The 25,634-nt window shown below is 39.0% G+C and overlaps 1 protein-coding gene and 1 pseudogene across 1 annotated transcript in view; one reads left to right on the top strand and one right to left on the bottom strand.

The window, feature by feature from the left end:
• The window catches only part of LOC139437839 (pro-neuregulin-2, membrane-bound isoform-like), a 68,573-nt gene that overhangs the window by 23,675 nt on the left and 19,264 nt on the right, over positions 1-25,634 (bottom strand).
• On the top strand, positions 11,059-11,158 carry LOC111759604 (U6 spliceosomal RNA; annotated as a pseudogene).

Genomic DNA, 25,634 nt, shown 5'->3' with positions numbered 1-25,634 from the left:
AACCTGGTATTTTCATCCTATAATATTAAGGACATATTTTCTTGTCAATATACGTAAACATAACATCATTTTTAATGCTACTTTGTCTTTAATTATAAAGCTGTGAAATAATGTACTTAACCATTCCCACATTGAAAGAATATTTAGGTTGTTTCTAATTGTACTACTTTTATAATCAGAAAAACCTGTTGTGTTTTTTTAAACATGTGTATTTAAGGGGCTTTTGGAAAGGTTAAGAAGATGGTGGCTGACACAGTGGGGTGGACGTGGAGAAGCATCACTGGGACCATTCTCCAAGGAAGAACTTCTGGCTTCAGCTGCTGGGAGTGTTGTCAAGAGTGCAGCCCCACTTGTGACCCCTTTAGGAAGTGCTCCAGCTGCACAGAACTGCCTCACCCAACATCACGCACTTTGAGGAGAGGGGAGCATGCCCACCCAAAGACTGATAGACATGGTATAAAGAGGTTGGTCATTTTGGCCCAACATACAACTACTCTGAAGGGTCATTTCAGCTCTAACGCTCCCTATGGGGTTGGCTGAAGGAACACCTTGACTTTCCTTCTGCCTAATCCTGAGTCCGTCACCTCCTTTCCCCAGTTTTATACTCGAAAGCATTCCCTAACAAGCATCCTGAACACTAGACTTTATATCGGGGTCTACTTCCCAGATGACCCATACTGTGAAGCTTCGGGTCTTCAGTATAAACGCCGTTGGACGTTATGCTGTGTCTAGGCTAGGTTATCCCTATGTAGGACCAAGGATGAACCTGTCAACTGCTCTCCCTGTAGAATCATACAGTTCTGCATTCAGAGACAAAGGACATGTATTGCTTATTTACAAGGACACTGATTCCTCATGTTGCCTATTCCTTTGGTTTTTCTTTGGTGTGGCAATGAAAGGCCACACTTTGTCAATAAATAAATATACTCCTTTCAAGTCTAACTGAAATTTTTTCTTTCTCCTCTCATGGGGACATTTTTTTCCCCTAAACTGTTAGTTGTCTTTCTATTATCCCAGTTATTGGCTGCATTTAGTTTAAGTTAGTATATTCCGCAGCCCACCGCCCTCCAGAATATCTCTTTTTTACCACATGATGCTAAAACCTAATTTCATAAGTAGACATAAAAAGACAACATCCTATAGACCTATCCTAAAAAGGAATTTAAAGACAGCCAACTTGGCACAAAAGCTTTAAGAAAGCGTTATGATAAAGACAAAGTCAAACAGTAACAGTTTACTAAATATAAAATATCATTAACAAGAAAGTATCTGACCCTAAAAGTTGAAAATATTAATGAGGAGAACACAACAGAATAGAAAGTTCCAGAAGTAGCTAGACTTCAAAATGTTATGTTTTCATTTTAGAACCATGTTTTTAGTGTTGTTGAAATGAGATTTTTAAAAGAAAACTACCATCAGTTTCTTAACAACTTATAATTTATTTGTAAAAGTCAACCAACAAAACAAAAAATGAATTTCATCAATTCAGGAAGCAGATTCCATGCCATTTTTTTCCTAAAAGCTAAATGACACAGGCAGCAATAAAATATGCATAGAAAGAAACGTGTCACAGAAGGATGTGACAATTTTGATAAACGATGATAAATTGTGATGTAGAATAGCAGTTTGTAAGCTGCTGTTTTCAAAAACATGCATTTTAGTGATGACTTTTGCCAAACACCATTTGCAGAGGTATTTTATGCAAAACCCTTGACAAACTAAATAGGTACCTTTTAAAAAATTAGAATAGATTGTGGAATAATGAAAATGCTCTAATAATAACTGAAGTGATGTGATTATACCAAATATTATTGATTGTTCACATTGGATGGATTGTAGGCTTTATGAATATGTATCAAAATTGATTTAAAATGAAAAAAGTTAGAATAGAAATATATTTAGCAATAAATAAAGTCATAATTTTACTTTGACTGACAGAATCCTTTTTAGATCAAGTCAGTTCCTCAAAATGTTAAATTGAGTTACCATATGACCCAGCAATTCCACTCCTAGGTGGATAGCCAAGAGAAAAAAAAAAACATATGTCCATGTAAACTTTGTACCTAAATGTTCCTAACAGTTTCAGCATTATCATATAATCAAAAAATGGAAACAACCCTAATGCACGTCAATGGATGAATGGATAAACAAAATATGGTATTCTCAATACAATGGAATATATTATTCAGCAAGAAAAAGGAATGAAATACTGATACGTGCTACAACATGAGTGAACCTTAAAACCATACTAAGTCAAAGAAGCCAGTTACAAAAGACTACAGACTGTATGAATACATTTATGTGAAATCTTCAGAATAGGCAAATCCATAGGAACAAAAAGTAGATTTGTGGTTGCTTGGGGCATGGTGGAGGAAAGGGAAAAGACTGCTAATGGATATGGGATTTCCTTATGGGATAATGAATATACTCTAAAATTGTTTGTGGTTATGGCTGCACAATCGTATGACTATACTAAAAACCATTGAATTGTGTACTTCAAATGGGTAAATTGTATGACATGGGAACTATGCTTAAAGCTGCTTAAAAAAAGCCCATGGTAAGTGATGATGTAACTTGTGTAGGCTTTTGTGTAGCTTTTGCAAAGTGTAAATCCCTAATTATCAAAACTTTGGTGACTGTTCCTCCACATCTCATTTCATTTCTTATATAAAAACATCTGCGTATTCCACTATAAATACTACAAGTAGAGAAAGAAAAAGAATGCTTCTAAAATTAAATGGAGTTTCCAAAACAGATTTCTCCTTAATACATTTAATTTTGATGATTTGAATGTTCTTTAGCCATGGTTAAATTTGGAATCTCAGATAAGTATCCTCCAATACAGAAGCACACGGACAGATGATTTGCCCTCCCTGCCCAAGCATAATGGAATAAAATTTTAATACATTAGCTTAAATTTTTTAAAGTAAAATTAAGGAGGAAAATCTATGAGAGAAACGGGTGTATAAGGTCTCAATTGAGAATGGAAAATCTTTTATAGATTCATCCAGTTCAGGGTTTCTGAAGTTTCAATATTTGAGAACAAACCCCATGATTTTTGTGATAGCCTCCTAGCTCTATTTTGGCTTACTCTTTTATTTACATGAAGTTTAAATTGATTCTTTCTCTTTATTTTTAAACTTCTCTATATATGAGGCTTGGTTAGCTATTTATATTTTTCTAATATTAAAAAATACCTATTTAGTGAAATTAAAAATACTCAAATATGTAAAAGTATCTTGCCTAAGATGAGCAGCTTATGCACCACACTCTGGGAGAAAAAAAATTATCTCGTTTTATCCACTGATTTTATAAACAAGAAAGTTCAATTTACTAGTGATTTTCAAAAGTTCACATACATCAGAATCACCTGGAAGGCTTATGTTTAAACTGACTGCTGACTCCTCTCCCAGACTTTCTGATTCAGTATGTCTAGGGAAAAAGCTGACAATCTGCATTTCTAACAATTTTCCTGAGGATACTGTCACTGCTGGTCCATGGACCAGCCTTCAGGATCACTGACCAAAGCCAACTAGCCCAAAGTCAGAGTGGGACCAGAACTTAAACTAGAACCAAATCTGCCCTTGGATGTTTATTATTTGCTGAACTCCACATAACATTCACTCAGGTTTGTAATTGTAAGACTTCTTAAAAGAGCTCTTCTAAAATAGTGACTAAAAATAAAAACCTAAGGAAAAACAATACAGTCACCTTTGAAGACTCCTGAATCTCTTTCCTTATTCACAAACCCTTCCCTAAATATTATCTTTAATTTTGTTTTTATCATTCACTTGCTTTTCTTGATAGTTTTATCATTACGTAGCTCTAGATACAACTAGATATTACTTAGTTTACATGGTGAGCTTTATGCTACATCAATTTCATGAAATTGGGTTTTTTTACTTGATCTGATGTTTTTCAGGTGTATCCTGTTGTTTGCAGCAGTAGTTCATCACTTTAATGACTTTAATAACAACTCCCAAAAATTGTTTAACTTATATTATGAAAAAATTATTCAAAGAAAGATGCAAAAATCATACAAGAGTGGTCGCCTGTGCCCTTTACCCAGTTTCCCCCTCTTATATAACCACAGGACAGTACCAAAATCAGGAAATTGACTTTGGTACAATGTGTGTGATTAGGTTTATGCCATTTTACGATACAACCCTCAACTTTTTACATCATTCTGCCAATGAACATATGAGTAATTCCCTCTAAGTACTGATTTTCACCAACTAAAAACAATAATTCTGTGAACACTATAGTCATCGATACGAGTTTCTCCAGCGTATTACCCAAACTTGACAAGGTAAAACCAAAGTGTTTTCCAAACTGATTATAACAACTTACTTTATCTCAGCAAGATATAACAATTCCTGTTTCTCCACAGCCTCTCCAGCCTTTATTATTGCCAGCTTTAGCTTCTCCCAATGTATGTTGCAGTGGTTTAAATTTAGATTTCCTTAATTACTAATGAGGTAGTGGATCTTCTCTCACAGATTTTGGCCATTGGTATTGTTTATTTTGTGAGGTTCCGTTTCAAGTGCATTGCCATTGTGTTCGGAGCTATTTGACTTTTTATCATGGAAGTTTTATATTCTGGATACTCATTCTATTTCAGTTATATTTATCTCCTCCCAGGATGTGACATGCTTTTTAACGTGAGTGTTTTGATGAAGACAGTGTTAAGGCAGTAATTTAACTCTTTTCCTTAATGGGTTATGCTTATTTTTTAAATCTTCCTTATTGAGGTCATGAAAATATTTTCCTATATATTTTCTTCTAACATATTTTTTTTACTTTGCCTTACACATTGTCTTCAATACATCCTGAATTGATTTTTTTAATGCAGATTTGAGGTATGGTCCATTTTCTTCTCAGATAACCAATTATCACAATACCATTTCTTTAAAAAAATCTTTCCTTTTCCCACCTATATTCAGAGCCAAGTCTGTATAAATGTGGCTCTGCTTCTGGACTCCCTATTCCCTTCCAATCACCTTTTTTTCTAAGTGCCACACTGTCTTAAATGCTAACATTTAATACTCGTTTAAGTCTTGATATCTGGTAGGGGAAGACCCGCATTTTTCTCTTCCATTTACAGTTAAAAACCAGCTTTCATATTTCATGGGGGGAAGAGGTAGAGATTTTGATTTTAGCTTCATAGCATTTATAAATCTATTTGGGTAGAATCACACCTTTTCTTCTGAGTGGGTAATATTTTTGATACTACTATAAATATTCTTCTAGATATCCTTAACAGAGTTAAGAAATGTAATTAATTTTGTATATTAATTTTGTTTGCATTATATTTGCTAACCTCTTTTATTCATTCTAATTATTTAGCTGTATATTCTTTTAGGTTTTCTATACAGACAATACTGTGCTCTCTGACTAGGGATAACATTGTTTATTTTTCTCCAATGCTAAGAATTATTTCTTTTTCTTCCCTTACTGTTTTAGCTAGAACTTCTTGTATAATGTTGAAGAGAAGTGTTGTCTCACCTTGATTATAGTGCTTTTCCTGTTTCTGATCCGAAGAAGAAATATTTTCAAAGTTTCACCATTAAAAATGATTTTTCCTTAATGTTTATACCTTCTAAAAATAATTCACTGATTCTCTACCACAAACAGATATACAAAGTGCATTCCATCAAATTCTTTCCCTATTGAGATTATTATGTTTTGTCATTAATCCGATATTTATTGAGCATGCACAAGGTGCCACACTGTCCTAGACAGCAGAGGAAAGCCCCTGCCCTCATGGAGTTTACCTTCTATTAAGGGAGCGCAAACACCGCACATAAATAAAATGCACAGTGGTTAAAAAATATGCATAGTATGTTACATACTGACAAGTGCTGAAGATAAAAATGAAGGAGACGGGAAACAGGAAGTGCTGGGGTGAGGAACTAATTTTAAAATGTAACAGCAAGGATGAGAGTCTCAATGAAGAGATGACATTTGAAAAGAAACCTGACGGAGGTGAGGAAAACAGATATGAGGAAATCTGGGACACTAGACCTCAAGAAGAAGAAAGGGTGAGAGCAAAGGCAGTATGCGATAAATATTGGAAGGCATTATAAAGTTTTGATATAAATTAGAAAAGACAAAGTTAAATTCTGAGTAAGGTAATAGTCTCTTACGGCCTCTTCTCTCAGTCTAGACTGTTTTCTTCCCGGGTTTAGCTGTGGGTGATCAGGCATAGGGCTCTTTCCTCAGCCTTAAGCCACTCCACGGGCCCAGCCTCTTGGGGACTTTGTGCAACGGTTTCTGCTGTGAGCAATCCTCCAGTCCTCTCTCCCCTGTGCCCAGGTCGAGATGGCAGCTTCCTTTCTCTATGTTTCTCTGTCTCCATTTATATCAGACCCAGCAAGAAGGCGGAGACTCAACCTGAGTCACACCTCACTGAAGTAGTCCAGGCAAAAGCAATCTAATCAAGAGATCTAAAGAGAATCTAAAGCAATCAAAGGGTACCACACCTGCAGGAATAGATGGGTTTAAGAACAATCTTTTGGGTTTCAAAAAAGAATAAACTGTCACAATGTGTTACAGAAAGTTCAAGCAAAATAAGAGCACAAAAATTTTAAAGTTAAGAATTCAAAAGAGAAAAAAAAAGCATTCAGCAAGTCCAGTTAGGAAATAAATAAATAAAAGGAAAAAGCAGTACATGTAACATATAAAGATTGACAAATGAGCCTAAGGTCAGAAAGATGTTTTATGCAACATTAGTACATGGGATGTTAATACTTACTGGCAGAAAATAGGTCAATAAAGTTAATAGAGGCATGGTATTCAGAACATCTCAGTCTTTTAAAATGCTACTCTGAATAATGAATCACTAAACTATGGCAGGGGGTGGGAGGCAGAGGGGCATAGAAATAAATATGCGTAAGTATGCAGACTTTTCTCCAAAACGATCTTAGAGAAAGGTTACTTAAATGATGGTAAGTCAGTTGAAATTCATATGAAAGTCTGAAGAGTTTAAAAGGATACTAAAAAACAAATGAAAAGGGCTTCCGGCTGTTGTTGTTAGTTTTATTATTATTTTAATTTATCATTGGCAGAAAGCTAGCCAAAGAATCAGCTGAACTTACAAAAATGAGTACATGGATGAATAAAAGATAGGAAAAATAATAAATCAAAATTCTGACACATATTGTACTGAAGAGGATATTTGGATACAAATTCTATTCCAAAGTGAGCAGTCCAAATATGGTAAATCTGAGAATGATAAATGCAAGGATGTACCAGGCCTAATTGACAAATAAAAGTAAAATAAATCACCAGGACTGAATGATTCCAACCAAGAGTTCTGAAGAATCTTAAGGACAACTATAAATTTTGTAGACAAAGTTACATTAAAGGTCATTCTAATAGTCCAAGGACTGACTTCTATTAAAGGCTATGAAAAGATCCAATCATCTGAATACCAGCATGAATCTGTTGGAAGTATAGAGTTTGTGGATGGAATTTCTAAAAAAAAGAACAAACTCACACAAACAAGAATAATCTAATAGAAGAATGGTAACAGACAAAGATATTAGAATCGATAGATTCTATATAGACACACATAGGCAGATATAAGATAGCCTCAGTTTTTTTAAGTAATAAATTGTAGCAGGATATATTGTTTATTTAGACTTTCAACATGTCTTGGACAACCTTCTAAAACAAAGACTTTAAATATTATTTTCAGAAGACGTTCTGCCCTAAATGGGAAACTGGTTTGGTAGTAGAAAACAAAAGGAAGACATAAATGAAAATTTTAAAAATAGTTCAGAGGATCTTAGTGTGAAAACTGGTCTCATTTTTATAATGTTGGAAATGGAGTACATGGTAAACGTTCAGGTTTAGAAATGAATAGTGAAATGCCAAGCTGCCAGGGAAAACTGGTAGACGATTAGGAAACATCGTCTCATTAATGACGACAGAAGGAGTCGGCATCAACCATGAAAGCTCCCTTCAGGGATGCTCCCATGTGCCAGACACCTGGTAGGTACTTTATATGCATTACCTTGTTTATCTTCACAACTTCCTACAGAAGCAATTACCATTTCCTTCCCCATGCTTACAAATTAGAAAATTAAAGCTTAGAGAGAGAAAGTAACTTCCCCAGGGATCATGTAGGTAAGCAGGTGGCAGTGAGTGAAACCCGGCAGCTGACCTCAGTTTCCAGGGGTCCTCAAACTTAAGCACGCATCAGAATCCCCTGGGAGGTGTGTCCAAGCACAGGTCAGATTGCTGGGCCCTACCTCCAAAGTTTCTTAAGTAGATCTGCGGTAGCGCCCAAATTTGCATTCCTGACAAACTGCTGCTGCTGGTCTGGGACCACACTTGAGGACGCCAAAATGCCACAGGTGGTGCAACCGAAGACAAAGACACAATAGTTAAGAACGGTTTCTGGATCCCGGGCAGGAAAGTTGGTATGGAGTTAAAAAAAATAGGAATGAAGTATCCACTACACGAGGCCAATCTATGACCACATTGGAAATATTCTGGTTTGCTCTCCTCCCTGGAGCGGTGAGGTGCCTTGGAGCTCTGGACTCCAGAAAACCAAGTCCTTAATCTAAATCCAGCCCTGTGGGTGTGAACTCACTGTAAGGAGGGCCTGTGGATGAGGTGACTTCCGTTAAGGTGTGGCCAGACTGCATCAGGAGGGTCTTGGTCCTAGTACTCAAGGTTTTATAGGGAAGGTCACTGAGCGAGAAGCCAGGGGAAGCTACCTGAGTCTGGAAGTCAACCGAACCCTGGAAGAGACAGCAGAAGCTGCCACCAGGCACACTGTAATGTGCCTGAAAAACCAAGGATCCCCAGCAGCAAGTCCCACAATGCCATAGTCTTCTGTGCCTTGCTGACACCTCAATTTTGAACTCCTCACCTCAAAAACAGGGAATGATAAACTCCCATTGTTTCACCCATATCATATGGTATCTGTTTTTAGCACCTAGGAATCTAAAACAGGTGGCAAAGTGTCTCTGGGTACCTCAGATGGTCTAGAACTAAACCAGCTTTGAGAAAAATAGGAATTTAGCAACAAAAAGGATAAGCCTACCTCCTAACCACCTACCACCAACCTGACCCACCTACAATCTGATGCCTACAGTTCTCTTAACAGGAAACATAGCATTTAATATTTAATATATTTTTTAAATTTTTATTAAACATTTAATAATGTACTCAGAAATAAAGCTAGAAAAGGAACTAAGTCTTAAAAAGTGAATATATTGTTTACAGGTTTCATTCAAAATGAAAATGATTGCTTATAGATTAGCTGTGAGTCTAATAATATAGGCATATCTAAATGTCTTATAATTACATAATTCAGTTTTATTACTTTGAAGAGGAAGCATGACACTATGGAAAGAGTACCAAATTCATGTCAGAAGCCCTATGTTGAAAATAAATGACTTCTGACAACTCATTTCACACAACCATGAAAGAGGAATAATAATTCCTCACAGAGATGGGAGAATAACATATTTGTGGAAGCATGTGGTTGACTCTAATTCACCATTGCAAATGTAAGGTGTTATTACTGCTCTTAGGAATAGTTTGATTTATACAAGCTGTACCTAGATATGTCCTGAATTTAAGTTCATGATGTATATTGATGCGCAGTACTTATTTATAAACAAGAGGTGCCTTCTAAACTCCAGAGAAAAGAAGTCCCAAGTGGAAATCTGGCAGTCCTGAAACTGGGACTTGATAGCATTTCTCCAAGTATGAACTCCGAGGGGAAAATCTAGAACTAAAAGGAATACGATTCTTTCAGCATTCTTTCAAAGAAAGATCAATCCTATCTGCCCTCATTGAGACCCAAGTTTTATACACATTGGCTACAACCAGCAGGTTCTTATAACAAAATTCAAAGGTAGTATTTTTTTCCCTTTGAATGGACCCTTGCCTGGTTGTGAATGACTATCCTGACATCTGAGTCTGGAACCTGGAAAGCTTAAGAGCTGTGTTCCAACAGCTGTGGAGCCTCAGGTTAGGGTCCTCCAGGGCATTGACACTTATGCAAGGAAAGCTTAATGTACTGGGAATATAACAACAAGGTAAATTAAAGACTTCCATGTCCTTGTTCTGGTGATAGCAGGGACTAAAATGAGGAAAAGATGCCAAGGAGGGCTTGGACACTGCATGAGGGTGGGTGCACCCAGCACAGCTTTGGTAATCTTCAAGACTTAAGGATAACTGCCAGGTTTTAATTAGAGTACATTCAGGTCACAAATATTAATCCTGTATCTGTTTAAGCAAAGCACTATACACTAAGCACCAGGGGCCATTTCATACCAAATAAAGCCTACGAGGCCTTAAACAAGCCACAAAAGGCGATAGATAAAACCCTAAAAGCACAAAAGGAAGGAGGGGAAAAAAAAATAAATTGGACTTAATCAAAATAAGAAAATGTTTGAAATTCAAAAGAGACCACTAAGAAAGTGAAAAGACAAGCTACCCACTGTGGAAAATATTTGAAAATCATCTATCTAATAAGGGACTTGTGTTCAGAATATATAAATAATTCTTACAAATCAATAAAAAGAAAATAGAATCCCAGTTTTAAAAATAGGCAAAAGATTTATATAGTCATTTCACCATAGAAGATACAGAACGGCCATAAGAAACACATGAAAAGATGTTCAACATCATTAATTATTAGGGAAATGCAAATTAAAACCACAATGAGATACTACTTCACACCCACTGGAATGGCTATAGTTCAAAGAGCAGATAATAACAAGTGTTGTTGAGGATAAGGAGAAACTGGAACCCTCAACGCGGCTGGTGGAATGTAATATGGTGCATTCACTTTGGAACACAGATTTACCATATGACCCAGCAATTCTATTTCTACTACCTAAGTGAAACTGAAACATACCTAAAGACTTGAGCACATTAGTCATAATAGCCAAAAAAATGGATACAATCCAAGTGCCCAACAACTGGTGAATGGCTATATAAAAAGGGGTATATATCCATACAATGGAATTCTATTTGGCAAGATGATACATGCTAACACATGGATAAACCTCAAAAACATTATTATAAGGGAAGGACTCCAGACACAAGAGACTAAAATCAGAGGATACATAGAAGATTAGCAAGACCCCTGCACAAGGGTGACACATAAATTCATGAAGTACTCCATATTTTTCAATAAAGTTAGCCCAATAATCCCAAATACTCTCTCTGCCTAGAGACGCTAGCATCTATACCTTAGATATATAATTCTGTTCTTTTCCCCAATTTCCCAATAAACTAGTAGTCTAACTTTAATTTTTTTTTAAAAGAAGATATACAAATGTCCAGAAAACACATGAAAAGATTTCCAACATCATTAGCCATTAGGGAAATTCAAATAAAAATCACAAAGAAGTGTCATTTCACACCCACTGGAATGGTTACTATCAAAAAAAAAGTAGTGTTGGAGAGGATGTGGAGAAAAAGGAACATTTTATTGTTGATGAGAAGGTAAAATGGTGCAGCCACTGTAGAAGATAGTTTGGTAGTTCCTCAGAAAATTAAGTATAGAATTGCCATACAGACCCTGCAATCCCACTTCTAGGAATATACCCAAGAGATCTGAAAACAAGGACTTGAACAGGTATTTGTATAATGCTGTTTATAGTGGCATTCTTCACAGGTGCCAAAAGATGAAAGTAACCAAGTGTCCACCAGCAGGAGAATATATAAACAAAATGTGGTATAGACATACAATGGAATATTATTGAGTGGTAAAAGTGAATGAAGTTCTGGGAAGCAGATGTGGCGTAAGCAGCTGGGCACCTGCCTACCACATGGGAGGTCCAGGTTCAGTTCCCAGTGCTTCCTAAAGATGACAAGTAAGACAGCACACTGACACAATGGGCTGGCATGCTGAGCTGATGCAACAAGATGATGCAGCGAGATGAGACAAAAAAGAGACACAGCAAGGAAACACAATGAGAGACAAACAGGAAGCAGAGGTGGCTCAAGTGATTGGGAAATTTTAGGTTGTGTTACTAGAATAATTTTTTTTTAAAACCCATAGGACTGTACAACACAGGGAACCCTAGCATAAGCCCTAATAGTATAATTATAATATTGCTTCATCAATTGTGACAAATTAACAAATGTACCACAATAAACAAAGAGTTAATAATGGGGAGAGAGGTTGGGGGGAAATCTGCATTTTCTGCATGATTTTTCTATAAACCTTCTCTAATAAAAATTAAAAAAAAAAAAAAAAGACTGCATACAGTATCATCCCATGTATAGGAAATGTCCATAAAAGGCAAATCTAGAGAGACAAGTAGTAGGTGCGTGGGTCTGGTGGTGGAAACAAGAAAGACTACAAATGTGTACAAGATTTCTTTTTTAGATGATGGAAACCTCCTAAAACAAGACAATGGTGATAGTTGTCCAACTCTGTAAATTTACTAAAATCCCTGAATTGTATACTTTAAGTGGGTGAATTTTATGGCACATGACTATACATCTAAAGAAGCTATTTGAAATTTTAAAGAAATAAAAAATGTTAAAAATTTTATAAATAAAGAAATACGTACAATGAATCGACAAATCTCACCGAGAAGTGTTAAGAGGTTTTATAGCACTGCACCACTTATCTTGATGCCTAGGTAACTTGACTCTCATGGCAATTTCAATATTTATGTATTCCACATTGCAGGAAACAATGGCAAGTCCTCTCCCCACCAGGACTAAGGTTAACATTTCCTAGCTTACTATACGTACAAATACACAGTTTCTGATTTAATGAGGGTGAGTGTCTGGTCTCCCTCAGTACCTAACATTAACCAACAGACAGATGATACTGAAGAAGGGATCAGAAACAAAGACAACCCGAGCTCAGCGACCTGGGCTCTTACCAGCCCCCACAACTCAACCCCAATGAGGACAAGGCAGCAAGGAGATTTCCTAGGACCCTGTGAATGACCCACAAAGCTGGCACACAAGGTGGGAAAGCTTAGGCACTTATTTGTGTACAGATTCTCTTGCCTCACTCCGGAGCTACTGAATCAGAATTTCCAGGGGTGATACCTGAGTATCTGCATTTTCAACACATACCCTATGTGACTTCCATGTACACTAAAATTTAAAATATAAAGACTTAGAGATAGAAGGAAACTTTGAAGATCATCTAATCCAAGCCCCATATTTTGTAGATCACAACACTGTGGGCCAAAGAGGGAAAAATAATTTTGCAAACTCTCCCACTATTTCTCTAAACTCTCTTTTTAAAAATGTATAATTCTAGCCCTGTATATTATCAAGCATATTTACTGAGGCAGGGGATGTATAATGTACCTTAGAAATATTTTATTCAAAAACTGATGAAGATAAAATGCTTAATCATTTAAAGGGCTATGTTTCTTCTCTTAGGAAAATTAATCCAGAGCACCTCATTACCTAAAGGTGCCAACTAAATGAGTCATCATAATAGTTAAATTAGTTTTCCTTGTTGGTATGTTCAGTTTAATTATAATACATCCACACACACACACACACACATACCTTCTTTCCTTGAGAAAATGCATAGGTTATTTGACAAAACCATAAATTCAAAAACATTCTTATAAATTCAAAAACATTCTTACAAATCACTGAGCCTTAAATCACCACTTGCTCTGAAGACATGTCTCCAGCGCTACAAGTCATATTCTTGTATTAATCAGCCTCAATTCCCTTGTGCATGGCCCTAAAACATGGCCTTAGCAGTTCCAGCTCTGGGAGAGAACCTTGGAAATATGAATGCTTAAACCAGTCCAGATTGTTACTTCATAGAATTCTTTTGTCTATAGCCTTTATCACAGTCACAGATTCAGTGAAATTGCCTGCATTCCATCTTTGTTGAAAGATTTTGTCATTTTTCAAAAATGGGATAAATAATTCAAGTGCATATCAGCACTCTCCAGTTCTTGGAACATTGACTTAATGGCCCATCTACTACCAAACTAGTATCTGGTGCTTTTTAATGGTAGAAATGGGAAGAAAAAATAGTTATGTGCCTCGAAAAATCAAAGATATATTGGGTTTGCTGGGGCAGGAAACATTCTTGGTACTCTCTTACCCAATTTTGGTGAATTATGCTGTGCTGATATTTAACAGGGAGGATAAACCTCACAGACATGAAGCATTTCCCAAAGTGACAAGTGAAAAGAATTTAGGAAGAGCTAATCCAAATAGATAGGAAATGTAATTACAGTAAAACCTTTTATAATAGTGACATTCAATACATTCTTATATGCAACACTTGACAGTGTATCTCAATCTTTTTTCTCCCTCCTCCTCTCTTTTGTCTCTATTCTGCTCTTTGTTTATTTCTGATAGACTGTGAGAGACCTACCATATGTCTTGAGAACAGCTCTATTTTGTGCTATTGAGAACTGTTCCCCAAATCAGGAAGCCATATTCTTGTACATAGCCCTGCCCCAGTGAGTCCAGTGTGTTATGTGGTAAGGGGAAGAGTAGGCTAACTCCTCATCTCATGAAATTCTTATTCCTCGTCCACGAAAATGGCATCAGCCTCTTATGCCCTTTGCTCCTTTTATGATGCCACCACTGCATTAGAAGAATTTTTCGTCAATCTTTTTAAGTCAGCAAAACCTCAATTTTAAGTTGATGAGTTAGGACAAAAACTTGACTTGGGTGTGTTTCTGCTTGGGCAAAAACACTTCTTAAGCTATGATGATTGTGAAACAGAGTGAAGACCAAAATACATTTTCATCCTTTACAAATGTATCTAGTCAACAAAGTGCTGCCAAAATGAACACAGTTCTCCCTGTTCAGATTGCTAGATCTGTAAGAGTTGGCTTTTCCCACCTAATTTCTTTGGACAGTCGCACGTACGTGGAAGCAAGTACTCAAAAAAAAAAAAAAAAATATATATATATATATATATATATATATATAGCACAAGCAAAAACAAAAAAAAAGGTTTTGATCTAAAATTTTCCCTGATAGCCTGTTGTCTTTTCTTACTCTAAGAGAGGTTAGTGAGCTTTCACAGTGTATTTTATCCTGAGGAAGTGACATAAGAAGTTCAAAGGAAAGTTTATAATAGAAAACACCTTTTAAAACTCAATTTCTAATGAAAGTAAGTTAAGATCCTGGTCCTCCAGGTTATTGTGGCACTGTCCTCACTGTTCCCAACTGCTACTACTGTCCTCCAGGGGCTGGGAGATACTATCCTTAGACCAAGTAACAAAAAGTAAGTTGGGACAGGTTTGAATAGATAATCAAATGAAACCCAGGCTTAGGAGCTCTGTATCTGCCAAGTCTGCCAAAATAGGCATCATCTATAAAAAAAGAATAGTGACTTCAGCCTTTGCAGCAGCACATTTCTTTCAACAATCACATTCTGTATTTATGGTCATTTGATATGTTCCTGATTTCAGATTGTTCCTGATTTTCGATTGAAGGCATCAAGTTTGGTTAGGGGAGTGTAAAGAAGAGTGAAAAGAAGGGCCTGCATCGCAGGAGCTTGCGGTTGTGGACAGATTTTATAGAGGAGACCAGCGAACAAACACAAAGGCTAAGGAGAAGGATTAGGATAGAGCAGTGGTGGTTTCTCCCAGTAAGGACTCAAGGCATGCTAGATTGTTTTTCGCAAACTGTCCTAAAAAAGTAACACAGGACATTTCTTTCAATGACCTTGTAGAGCTTTAAGAGAAAAGGCTGAAAGCTGGGCTAAGGAAGGAGGTAGGAAAATTAAAATTAAAATGCACAAGATATATAGAAATGTCTTAGTCCTAAATTCCTCTAAGTCTATACCTATGCGATACCTAAAATTTTCCTTCCTATCACGTACAAGTGTATGCCAAGACTCCTCATTTCTATAGTTTTGTTATATGTCAAATTTAAACACTGATGACATCTTTCATTCATGGAACAATTATTGAATGCCGGCTCTATGCCACACATTAGGTCAGGGGCTGGTAACATACAGTTGAATAAAGCCTGTACTTTTCACAATAGCTTACAGTCCATACTTACCACTGAGGTAGATCACTGAGGCAAGAGCTAAAAGAGAGCTCTAGGGTACCTGCCAGAAAGCTGGTCCCAGCCCCACCCACGCCTTTCCCAGGCCCTTAGGAAGCTCCGAATATCCAGTCCGCAATTTTCTCGTCCCCTGTTTTTGGTTGGGGACACAGAACTTTCTGACCCACTGAATTTCACAATAAACTAAAATCAGACTCATGCTTCTAAACAGCACTTTTGGTACACGGTTCATTCCAAGACAGTAAGAGGAAGTCTGCGGCAAAGAGGTGCCTCTGCCCATCCTTGAAAAACATCTGGGGAGATACAAGGAAAGCCAGTTAGCTCTAGGGATTTCTGCGACTGGAACATTCCCCCGCAAAAAAGGAAAACTGCATCTATTAACCCACTTCGTTTCAGCTGCTGAGCAAACATAAAACTGAAATAACTTTTAGTTACTGCCAGTCTGGGATCTATCTAAACCAATGATCCAAGAACAAGAGGTTCCACAAGCCATTATCCAATTCCACTACATTTCTTTGAATTCGGAAAAGTAGGGAAAAACAAAAAAAATCGGGTAGCTTTGTAACATTCTCATTACTTGCTGATAGATAATTTATGGGTGAATATTTGAAACTTCTCTAAGTCTCATTGTTCCATATGATGACCTTGAAATATGATCATACTCTCAACAGAAGAATCAGAAATTTTACCTCCATTGATTTTTTTTAACCCCATCCTTCTCTTTTCCTTTCTAACCACATTTTTATTGCTGAGCCAATATCCCGGAAATAGACACAAATACAGATCCCTCGCCTTCACAATCTGTTACAAGAAAGTAGCTACAAGCTATAAATAAAAGTAATGATATGCAAACTTTTGAAAATTGCAGTCCTCTATCATTGTTTAATTTTCAGTTACTTCTGCTGTTCTCCTTTTCAATTAAAGTTAACAGAGAGCGTGGAAGGGATGTAAAGTTCTGCAGTGCTGGGTAGAAGGCCTGTTTCCCATTGTCTTAAGATAGGCTAGGGTCCTGATGATGGTAGACCCTGTCCTTCCATGCCCCGTCCCACCTCTCCAGCCTCACCTCTTCTCTCTCCTCCCCAGCCACATTAAATAACCTTGCTGCTCCCTAGACATGCCATGCCTCTCTTACACCTGTGCCTTGTATGTTTATAAATACAGTACCCCTACCTTACACTTGGGCATAATCGCAGCAATTATCAATCAAACTGCAATCTGCTGCTTACTTGTTCGATTCCCCCACCTAGACTGAGTCTACTGAAGATGGGAAGCAGCTCGACTTTCCACAGTGGGTGGCCCATACTAGTACTTTACTTTGTTGAAATAATGAATTGACTGAATGAGGCCTCCCAAGTGTGCATTAGATGGCCATATCCTCTGGCACCCTATTTGCTTATCTTTCTTCCATACTAGATTGGGATCTCCTCAAATGTAGGGATAGAGAATCATCCTAATACACTTATGCCCAGAATATTGTCCAATCAATATTTGTTAAACAGATAGGTAGGTAGATAGATGATCAGATAGATAGAGAAACAAAGTCTTTGGTAGCAGGTAAGATGAACAATCATCAGCCCTCAATGAATAGTCAAGACAGTATTAAATGAGATGAACGTCTTCTAGAGTACTAGATTAGCATAATGGTTAAGAACGCATGGGATATGTAATCAAAAGCTTCTTTAAAAATAAAATAAAAATAAACATAAAAAAAAAAAAAAGAATGCATGGGAGTGGATGTGGCTCAAGTGGTTGAGATCCCCCCTCCCACATGGGAGGTTCCGAGTTCGGTTCCTGGTGCCTCCTGGAAAAACAAAAACAAACAACAGGCAAAACAAATGAAAAAACCAACTGAGGGAAGCTGATGTGACTCAATGGTTGAGCACCAGCTTCCCACATATGAGGTCCCAGTTTCAGTCCCTGACTCCCAGTACATCCAAACAAACAAATAACAAAAAACAAAACCAGACACTGGAGCCAAACAGCCTGACCTCTCCACCATGGACTCTCAAATGCTCAGTTTCCTCAGCTGCTGAAGAGGGTAAGAACAATCCATACCACACAAGGTTGCTATGAGGACTAAATGAGGTAATATGTTTAAAGTTTTGCAGTAGTGCTTGGCACATAAGTATTATAATATTGTAAATCAGGAAAACCTGTGTGGCTGCCAGTGTCGTTTTAAAACCTGAAACCTACGCCTAGCCCTGCCATAAATGGCACCTACAGTAATTTCCTATGGAAAGAAGGTAAGAGGAAGACACCATTCTGAATAAGCCAGTGAGGCGTGGGATTTAGTCCCATCTAGAGGCCTCAGTATTTAATTAGTGGTTTTCCCAGGGAAAGAAACCAAGGTAAATGTCATAAAACTGACTTATAGAATCTTCCAGTAGTTCCCAATCTATACTCACATTGGGGTAGTTAGCCCAATAGCCAACTAACAAAGGAATTCAGAAACGAATCTTCAAGTGGAGGTTCTGCCAGAAAAGGAAATTACTTTTCTTCTTCTTCAGAATAAAAAGAACTACGACAAGAGTCTTTCCATTTTCCCAGCCACCTATTTTTCAGAGAAATTCTAAACTACAAAATTTCAACGACCTCTCCTCTTTCTTCTAATCAAGGTCCAAGGAGGAAAGGCTGAGGCCTGGAGGCACAGACTCATTAGAGACTTTCCGGGAAATGCAAATCAGAGACAGGAAGGGATGAAAAAAAAATTTAAATTAAAAAAATGCCAAGCTCATAGCCTGGAGGGAGGTAGTGCTTCCCACAGGCCCACCTCCTTATCTCAATCCCAGCCTCTCACAACCAAAAGGCTTCCCATTTTCTTTAAAAGGGCCCAGGGATAGGCTGAATAGCTTACTACTGGCCCTGGTTTGTCCCGAAGTTTGCAATTAATGCAGCAATTAAAGTCCTTTCGAAGGGCTCTTGGTTCAATCAATGGTGTTTTATTTTCCAGGAGAAGAGGCACTCTTTCTATAAAAACACAGTAGGAGGCACATTTAAAAACTATATTTCAATTGCAAACAACGTGGCTGTGTTCCCAAACGGCAGAAAGAGGATAAAATTATCTGAAGGTCCCCAGAGGGGGCACCAGCGGTGTAACAGAAATTCCTTTCAGCAGCTTTCATGCTCTGCTGCTGCTCCTGCAGCAAAGGAAACGCATTTGAAAATGGAGCAAATTAGCAAAATTAAACAGATGGGAGCCCGGGGTCATATCACACCACTTCATTAATGCATGCAGGATGAACGCAAGGTAGCAAAAAACAAAACAACAAAAATTAGAAAGTGGAGAAAAGGAAATCTATGATTTTCTCTGTATTGACTGATAACGTGAAAGATTTAATAAAGATTGACTATAGCAATATACTAGATTTTTCAGCTGCAGGTCTAGACTAAAAGCAACCAAGTTTAAAATGCTACAAGTTAAATAAACCTTCTTGCCATGTCAATGAAATCTTTCTGGCCATAGATCTTTTCTTCTGAGAGCTACCTGTCTGCCTCCCTTCTTGGCCTGGAATTTCTTCTTTGTAGGCAATACTTTCTCTGCTTTTGCCCAGTACAATCAGCCTGTCTTACCAAACTTGTCACCCATTTTTTTTCCTAAATGACACTGCACTGTCACCAAAATGATATGTTATGATATAGTTTCCACCATCACTGCAAAAATGCTGCCACACCATCTCTCTCTGTACAGCATGCCATAAAGGCAAGCTGGCATTGGAGGGAAACCGGCTCCCGAGTCAGAAGGGCCTGACTTTAGACTCTTAATGGCTGAGGGAGTTTGGGTTGCTCATTTAGTCCTTCTGAGCCTGTGTTTCCTTATTATCAAACAGGGACTGCAGAGCTTTCTTGCGTTGTTGTGAGGGCCCATGGCACTCATTGTATATATGTAAAGTACCCAGCCCAGGACCCCCCACCCTGCTAAATAAATCCTACCCACCCCTGAGGGTGCACTTTCCACCTCAGCAGCCCCGCCCCCTTCAATAAAGGGTGTTGGAACTCTTCCAGGTGGATGTGAAGCAGGCTAGTTTAGGGAACAAAAAGAAGATCTGGGACCAGATAACCACAGGGCAGAGAAACACGTGGCCTCGTGGCCTCGGAATCCCACCTGGAAATCCTAAGAGAAAGAGATCCCCACACACACACCAGAAGGCTGCTGGAGGAACCCGCGGGAATTTTCCTTGATCATCCAGGATCAAGAAAATCCCCAGATATTCTCAAGGGGCCTTATCATTGCCCCCCTACCCCAGAATTGACAGGTGGGGTAATGAATCAAAAGAGCAAAAAATCAGGACCCCTCCCCCAAACATCAGCAAGTGGGAGGAATAATTAACGGTTTAAAAAAGCAAGCACAGAAGTCAATCCTTTTTTCTCCTGCTCTGCCTGGACCAGTCCGCAAGTATACCTGGGACCCGGCATCTGTTATTTTCTCCTATTTCTATTCTCTTCTCCCATTTCCTTAATAAATGACTTGCCTACCTAAACTGGCATGTCCTTAAATTCTTTTATGTCACATAGCCAAGAACCTAGAGGAAATCTGGCAACAGGTATGAGCTCTACCTTCTCTGAATACTTAAATCTTTCATCCATGACCTGTTCATTTGACATTTTGACAAAAAATAATCTTGTCATAACGTTATTTTCCAAGGTTCAGACACTCATAAGCTCACTGGTCACTGACCACGTCTAATGTGTCTATTTATCCACCACAGAACCAAGCCCAGAGCATGTGGCCTTTTTTTCAGTTGACTGAAGCTTACTTTTTGCTCTCCATAAGGTTAGTGATTGCCACGCGTGACTTTGTAGCTCAACCACCATCCCCCTTCCCAACAGATTTAGACCCTCCTTCTGGGAATCCACTTAGCGCAACAAATCTAGAAAGACTCTTAATTTTTCTTTCTATATAAACTACTTGAGTTAAAATATAGGATAGAGTTGTTACCCTTTTAGAAGATTAAAGAGGAGAAGTGACAGAATCAAATAATGAAGACTTCTGCAAGAAGAAATCTCAGGGAACTGGCAGGACAATTTCTCCACCTGGCTCTGAATAACTTCCCTGCCAACTTCTCAGGAATCTCTCCTATTTTCCACCTTTCTCCCCCTTGGTACAAGAGTACCTCTTCTTTCCTTGACCTAGTTAATACCTTCATCACACATTCAAATCACCCCCTTCTTCAAAGAAGCCTAACAAATATTGGAGAGGAAAAGTCTAATTAGCTAACTGATCGCTCCTTCTCTTTGGGGAAATTTCTAGGACTGTGAAGTCGTGGAGGGAATTACTGATGCCTGCCTCCTCCTGTTGGAGAAGGAAGGTGGTAGTGAGGGAGAATGTAGGTGCTAGACAGTTTAAAATGACAAAGTCTGCCATAAAACAAGTGAGTAGGGCAATTCTCTCTGCCCTCTTTTCCTTCAACTAATCAACCAGAGAACCTTGAGGTATGAATGAATCAGAGCTTGAGGTATTAATGAAATAAACAAAGCTGCCAACATATATCTGTTCTCTTTGCTTTCCTCCCCATTTCTTCCCATCATCTCGGCCTGAATCACCCTCCTGTCCTCATTTCCAACACCAAAAATGGAGAAGAATGGAAAAATGGAAGAAGAAAACTAACCACAAGAGGAAGCAGAAGTTTGGAGAGTCCTCACCTACTCAAAAGGGCAGTGTCAGCTGCTACACCTGCCCACTAGTATTAGATAACACAACCTGCCCTTCTGCCACATTAAAACCTTGCTCCTAACTCTACAAGACTTTATGAAGAGTCTTTCCAATCTGAAAACAATAAAAAGTTTAGTGCTTTATGATAGCGTCCTCTATTAGGTGGTGCAAGAAATGCCCAGAAGCATGGCTGCCATTCCCCCACCATAACCTAACCAGGTAAACTAGGCAGATGCACGCCTCATCCAAAGCTGTAAGTACAGTGAGCACCGAATACATCCTAAGGCAAGAATACTCTCTACTTGACTCAGAGCTGCTGGCCTGGGGCCAGGAGTGATACTGGTGCTGTACCCTAATCTCAACCTTCTTCTTTGGGGTTCCCTGCTGAGGGAGACAAACACAGAACAATCATCATTGTTTTTATAAAGGGCTGGACACATTTTGAATACTTCCAAATCCAGAGCTTCTGTGGTAAACAGTGCTTGCTGGGAATGAGAGTTTGAAATTCTTTTATGAATTCCAAAAAGAAAAAGATTATGTTCTTGAACTAATCCATTCCTGTGAGTGTGGGGCCCTTTTGACTGGACTATGTCATTGAGGTGTGACTTGGGTTGGATCTCTGCCCTTTTGCTGGTTCTTATATAAATAGAGACAGAGACAGAGAGACATACAGAGACAAAGAGTCAGAGACACACAGAGACAGACAGAGAAAGGAAGCTGCCATTTTGATCCAGCCATATGACAGGACTCAAGGATCGCTAGCAGCCAAAGCTGAAGCGTGACGCCCCCAAGTGGCTGGACCACGGAGCAGCCCAAGGCTGAGAAGGCAAGCCATATGCCTCATCACCCACAGCTGAACTCTGGAAGAAACTGGAACAGCAGAGACTGAGGATGCCCAGAAAGAGACAAGCCCTAAGCCTGTTCACCCGCAGCTGAGCCCTGGGAGATGGTGAGCCTGGAGCAGAAGGCAGGCCCTTGGCACAGATGACCTGCCATCTCGCTTCACCACCTGGCAGGACCCCAGGATCACCAGTGGCTGACTTTGGTGAGAAAGCATTTCTGATGGCACCTTGATTTTAACATGTCATTGCCTCAGAACTGTAACATTTTCCCCTAATGAAATTCCCACTATAAAAGCCAACCCATTTCTGGTACTTTGCATCAGCGGTCCTTTGGCAAACAAAGCCACCTGGATACAAAGCTTAGCTCAAAGTCAATATGAGGTTTCCTATTTTCCTCTTACTCCAATTTCTCCTGCTTCTGGGGGGCAGGCCAACAGCTCCTTTGCAAAAATAGCCACATGGAGCACAGACACAGGCCACACACCCTTGAGCATTGCCCAAGTGTCCCATCCACATGGTGAGTAGGGAAAACCAGAGGGCCTGCTGTGCAAAGGTATGGGGGTCAAAGAGAAGGCAAGGCTCAGCTAACGTGGAGGTGAAGAAGGTCAACCACCACACCAAGAAGCCAAGAGTGACTACAACTGAAAGCTGGAGAATTGCATCCAGCATCCATGTGGAATCTAAGCCCCCTCTTGATATAGATGTGGAGTGGACACAACCATTCTAAGGTCCACAGGATGGAGGAATAGAGTATGGATTAGAGTGGACTTACTGATATTCTAGTCATGAACTATTGTGATTAGTAATCGAAGAAAATGTGGCAATGGTGTGGAAAAAGTGGCCATGGTGGCTGCTGGGGGTAGGGAGTGGGAGGAAGAGATGTGATGTGGGGACATTTTCGGGGGTTGGAGTTGTCCTGGGTGCTACAGGGACAGTTACCAGACACTGTATGTCTTCCATGGCCTACTGGGTGAACTGTGGGAGAGTGTAGGCTATGGTGTGGACCATTGACCATGAGGTGCAGCAGTGCTCAGAGATGTATTCACCAAGTGCAATGACTGTCTCATGATGATGGAGGAGGTTGTTGTTATGGGGGGAGGAGTGGGGAGAGGGGGGTGGGGAGTATATGGGGACCTCATATTTTTTTAATGTAACATTAAAAAAATAAAGACAAAAAAAAATAGAAGGCAAGGGGTGCAGCAAGCCTTTGCTGGGAATGCAAGGCCTTCCGCCATTGGCTATGGATAGGGAATGAAACCCAAAATGACCTATGGCCCAATCACTGACATCCTGGATCAATCATATGACTTAACTTCTCCCATCATGGGGAGAAGCTTGTAAGGAGGATGGTGGGAAGAGAAGTTCAAATTCCCCTTATCTACTCTTCCCACATCCCAACAAGTGTTTCATGGTTTTGTTTCACTGACCTAAAAGTATTTCTGACATTCCTAAATCTTTTCCAACCCATTGATGAATGAGGTCCAGCTGAAGAAGACTTGTAGCCTACATGATTAAACACAGGTGCCAGTCCACCAGCACCTAGTACAAACTTGGCAGGAGGGAACTGGGTGAGGGCCTGAAAGACAGACACCTTGACTTATTTATATCACATCAACAGGACCTGGCACATCAAAGGCAATCAGACTGGTAGACTGCATGAGGGCTGGAAGTGGACAAAAGCAGAACCCAGGAATGCAGGAAAGCAGGCAGACCTGGGAGGCACTGACAAGACAAAGGCTTCAACACTTATTCTCCTGTCTTTCTGAAGCAATGGTAGAAACCCTGCATTAAGTCCACTATAGCTTTCTCCTAACATTATCAAGAGTCTTAGTTTATGGGGACAAATGTTTTTCCTGAAGGATATGCCATTTTCAGTTTGCTGCACCCTGTCAACCTGTGTGTTTTATTTTTCATTTAAAAAACTATGGCACAAAGTGCCTGAATGCCACTTAAAGATCTTGTCACTGAGTGCTGTGAAAATTTGGCAAGCCTCTCATATGCCCACAAATAACTTGCTTCTGGTCTCTGTTCACCAAATGGCACAACTTAACTCTGGGGCTTCATTTTTGCTGGAAGTGCCAGTCTATGTTCTGCAATGGAAAGCCGTTTTGCTCTAAGCAAAGTATTCCCTCCTTCATCTCGCTAAGGCCCATTGTGCAGCCAGGAAAAGACAAAGACTGGGCCTCAAGTTAAAACCTAAGGTGACCCTTTGACTTTTAATTTCAGTAAGATGGCCTTTGAGAGACTAGCTGAGATGACAGAGGTAGCAAGGAAAATGCAAATATGTATCATTAAGGCAGTTTCTCGTTGAACACTGCCTCCAAAGCACCATACCTGGACCACAGTAAGTGCACAAAGCACATTTACTAAATGACTATGACCATGGAGATCGTCACCAGTGCTATGATGAAGACTTCTTTTCGTTAACTTCTAACATTTTTTTGAGGTTCTGAAACTTTGGGCATCTATTGGCTGTTGCTTAGAAACATTGGGCACATTTTTAATTGACAACTTTGTATAAAGTCATAGGCTACGTAACTATCAGTGGAAATCAAATGCTACAGGAACTGTGCTGACTGGTTGGGTGAATGAGATGCATTTGCCACACCCCTACATGTCCACAAAGTGTTGTAGATCCTCTTGAAATCAGTGATAGGAATCTGCATCATCTTCAGGGTTTGAAAGCAAAGGCACCTATTACCCTAAAACATTGGCCTCTCTATGGTATGCCAACCTAAGACTGCCCTTGGACGACTGGAACTACCTGGCTTAGGCAGCACCTGCTGAAGAGAAGACTAAATATTTAGAGATGAATGCAGTATGGTTTGTACTCCTCTTCCAAGATTCTGGTGGAGACTAAACGCTTAGGGCCAGGACCAGATCCGAGTAAGCTATGGAACCTTAATTACCTTCATTAAGATGGATAAAACCGGTCAGACCTCTGGGAGTGGCCAGGAAATTCCTCTGATCTGCTAAGATATGTCTGGAAGCTAAATCGATTAATATGGCATTGTAAAAGGATTTCTTAAATCAACAGCTGGGAGAATTTATTTCTTTTAAATAAAACTCTTAAAATAGCCTGTCTAGCAAATAAAGAAGCATACAAATGAAGAAAAGGACCAAATTATATAAACTGT

The sequence above is a fragment of the Dasypus novemcinctus genome, chromosome 29 (assembly GCF_030445035.2).
Source record: "Dasypus novemcinctus isolate mDasNov1 chromosome 29, mDasNov1.1.hap2, whole genome shotgun sequence".
Lineage (NCBI taxonomy): Eukaryota > Metazoa > Chordata > Mammalia > Cingulata > Dasypodidae > Dasypus > Dasypus novemcinctus.
The sequence above is the reverse complement of the archived record's forward strand: the minus strand, read 5'-3'. Positions and strand labels throughout refer to the sequence as shown.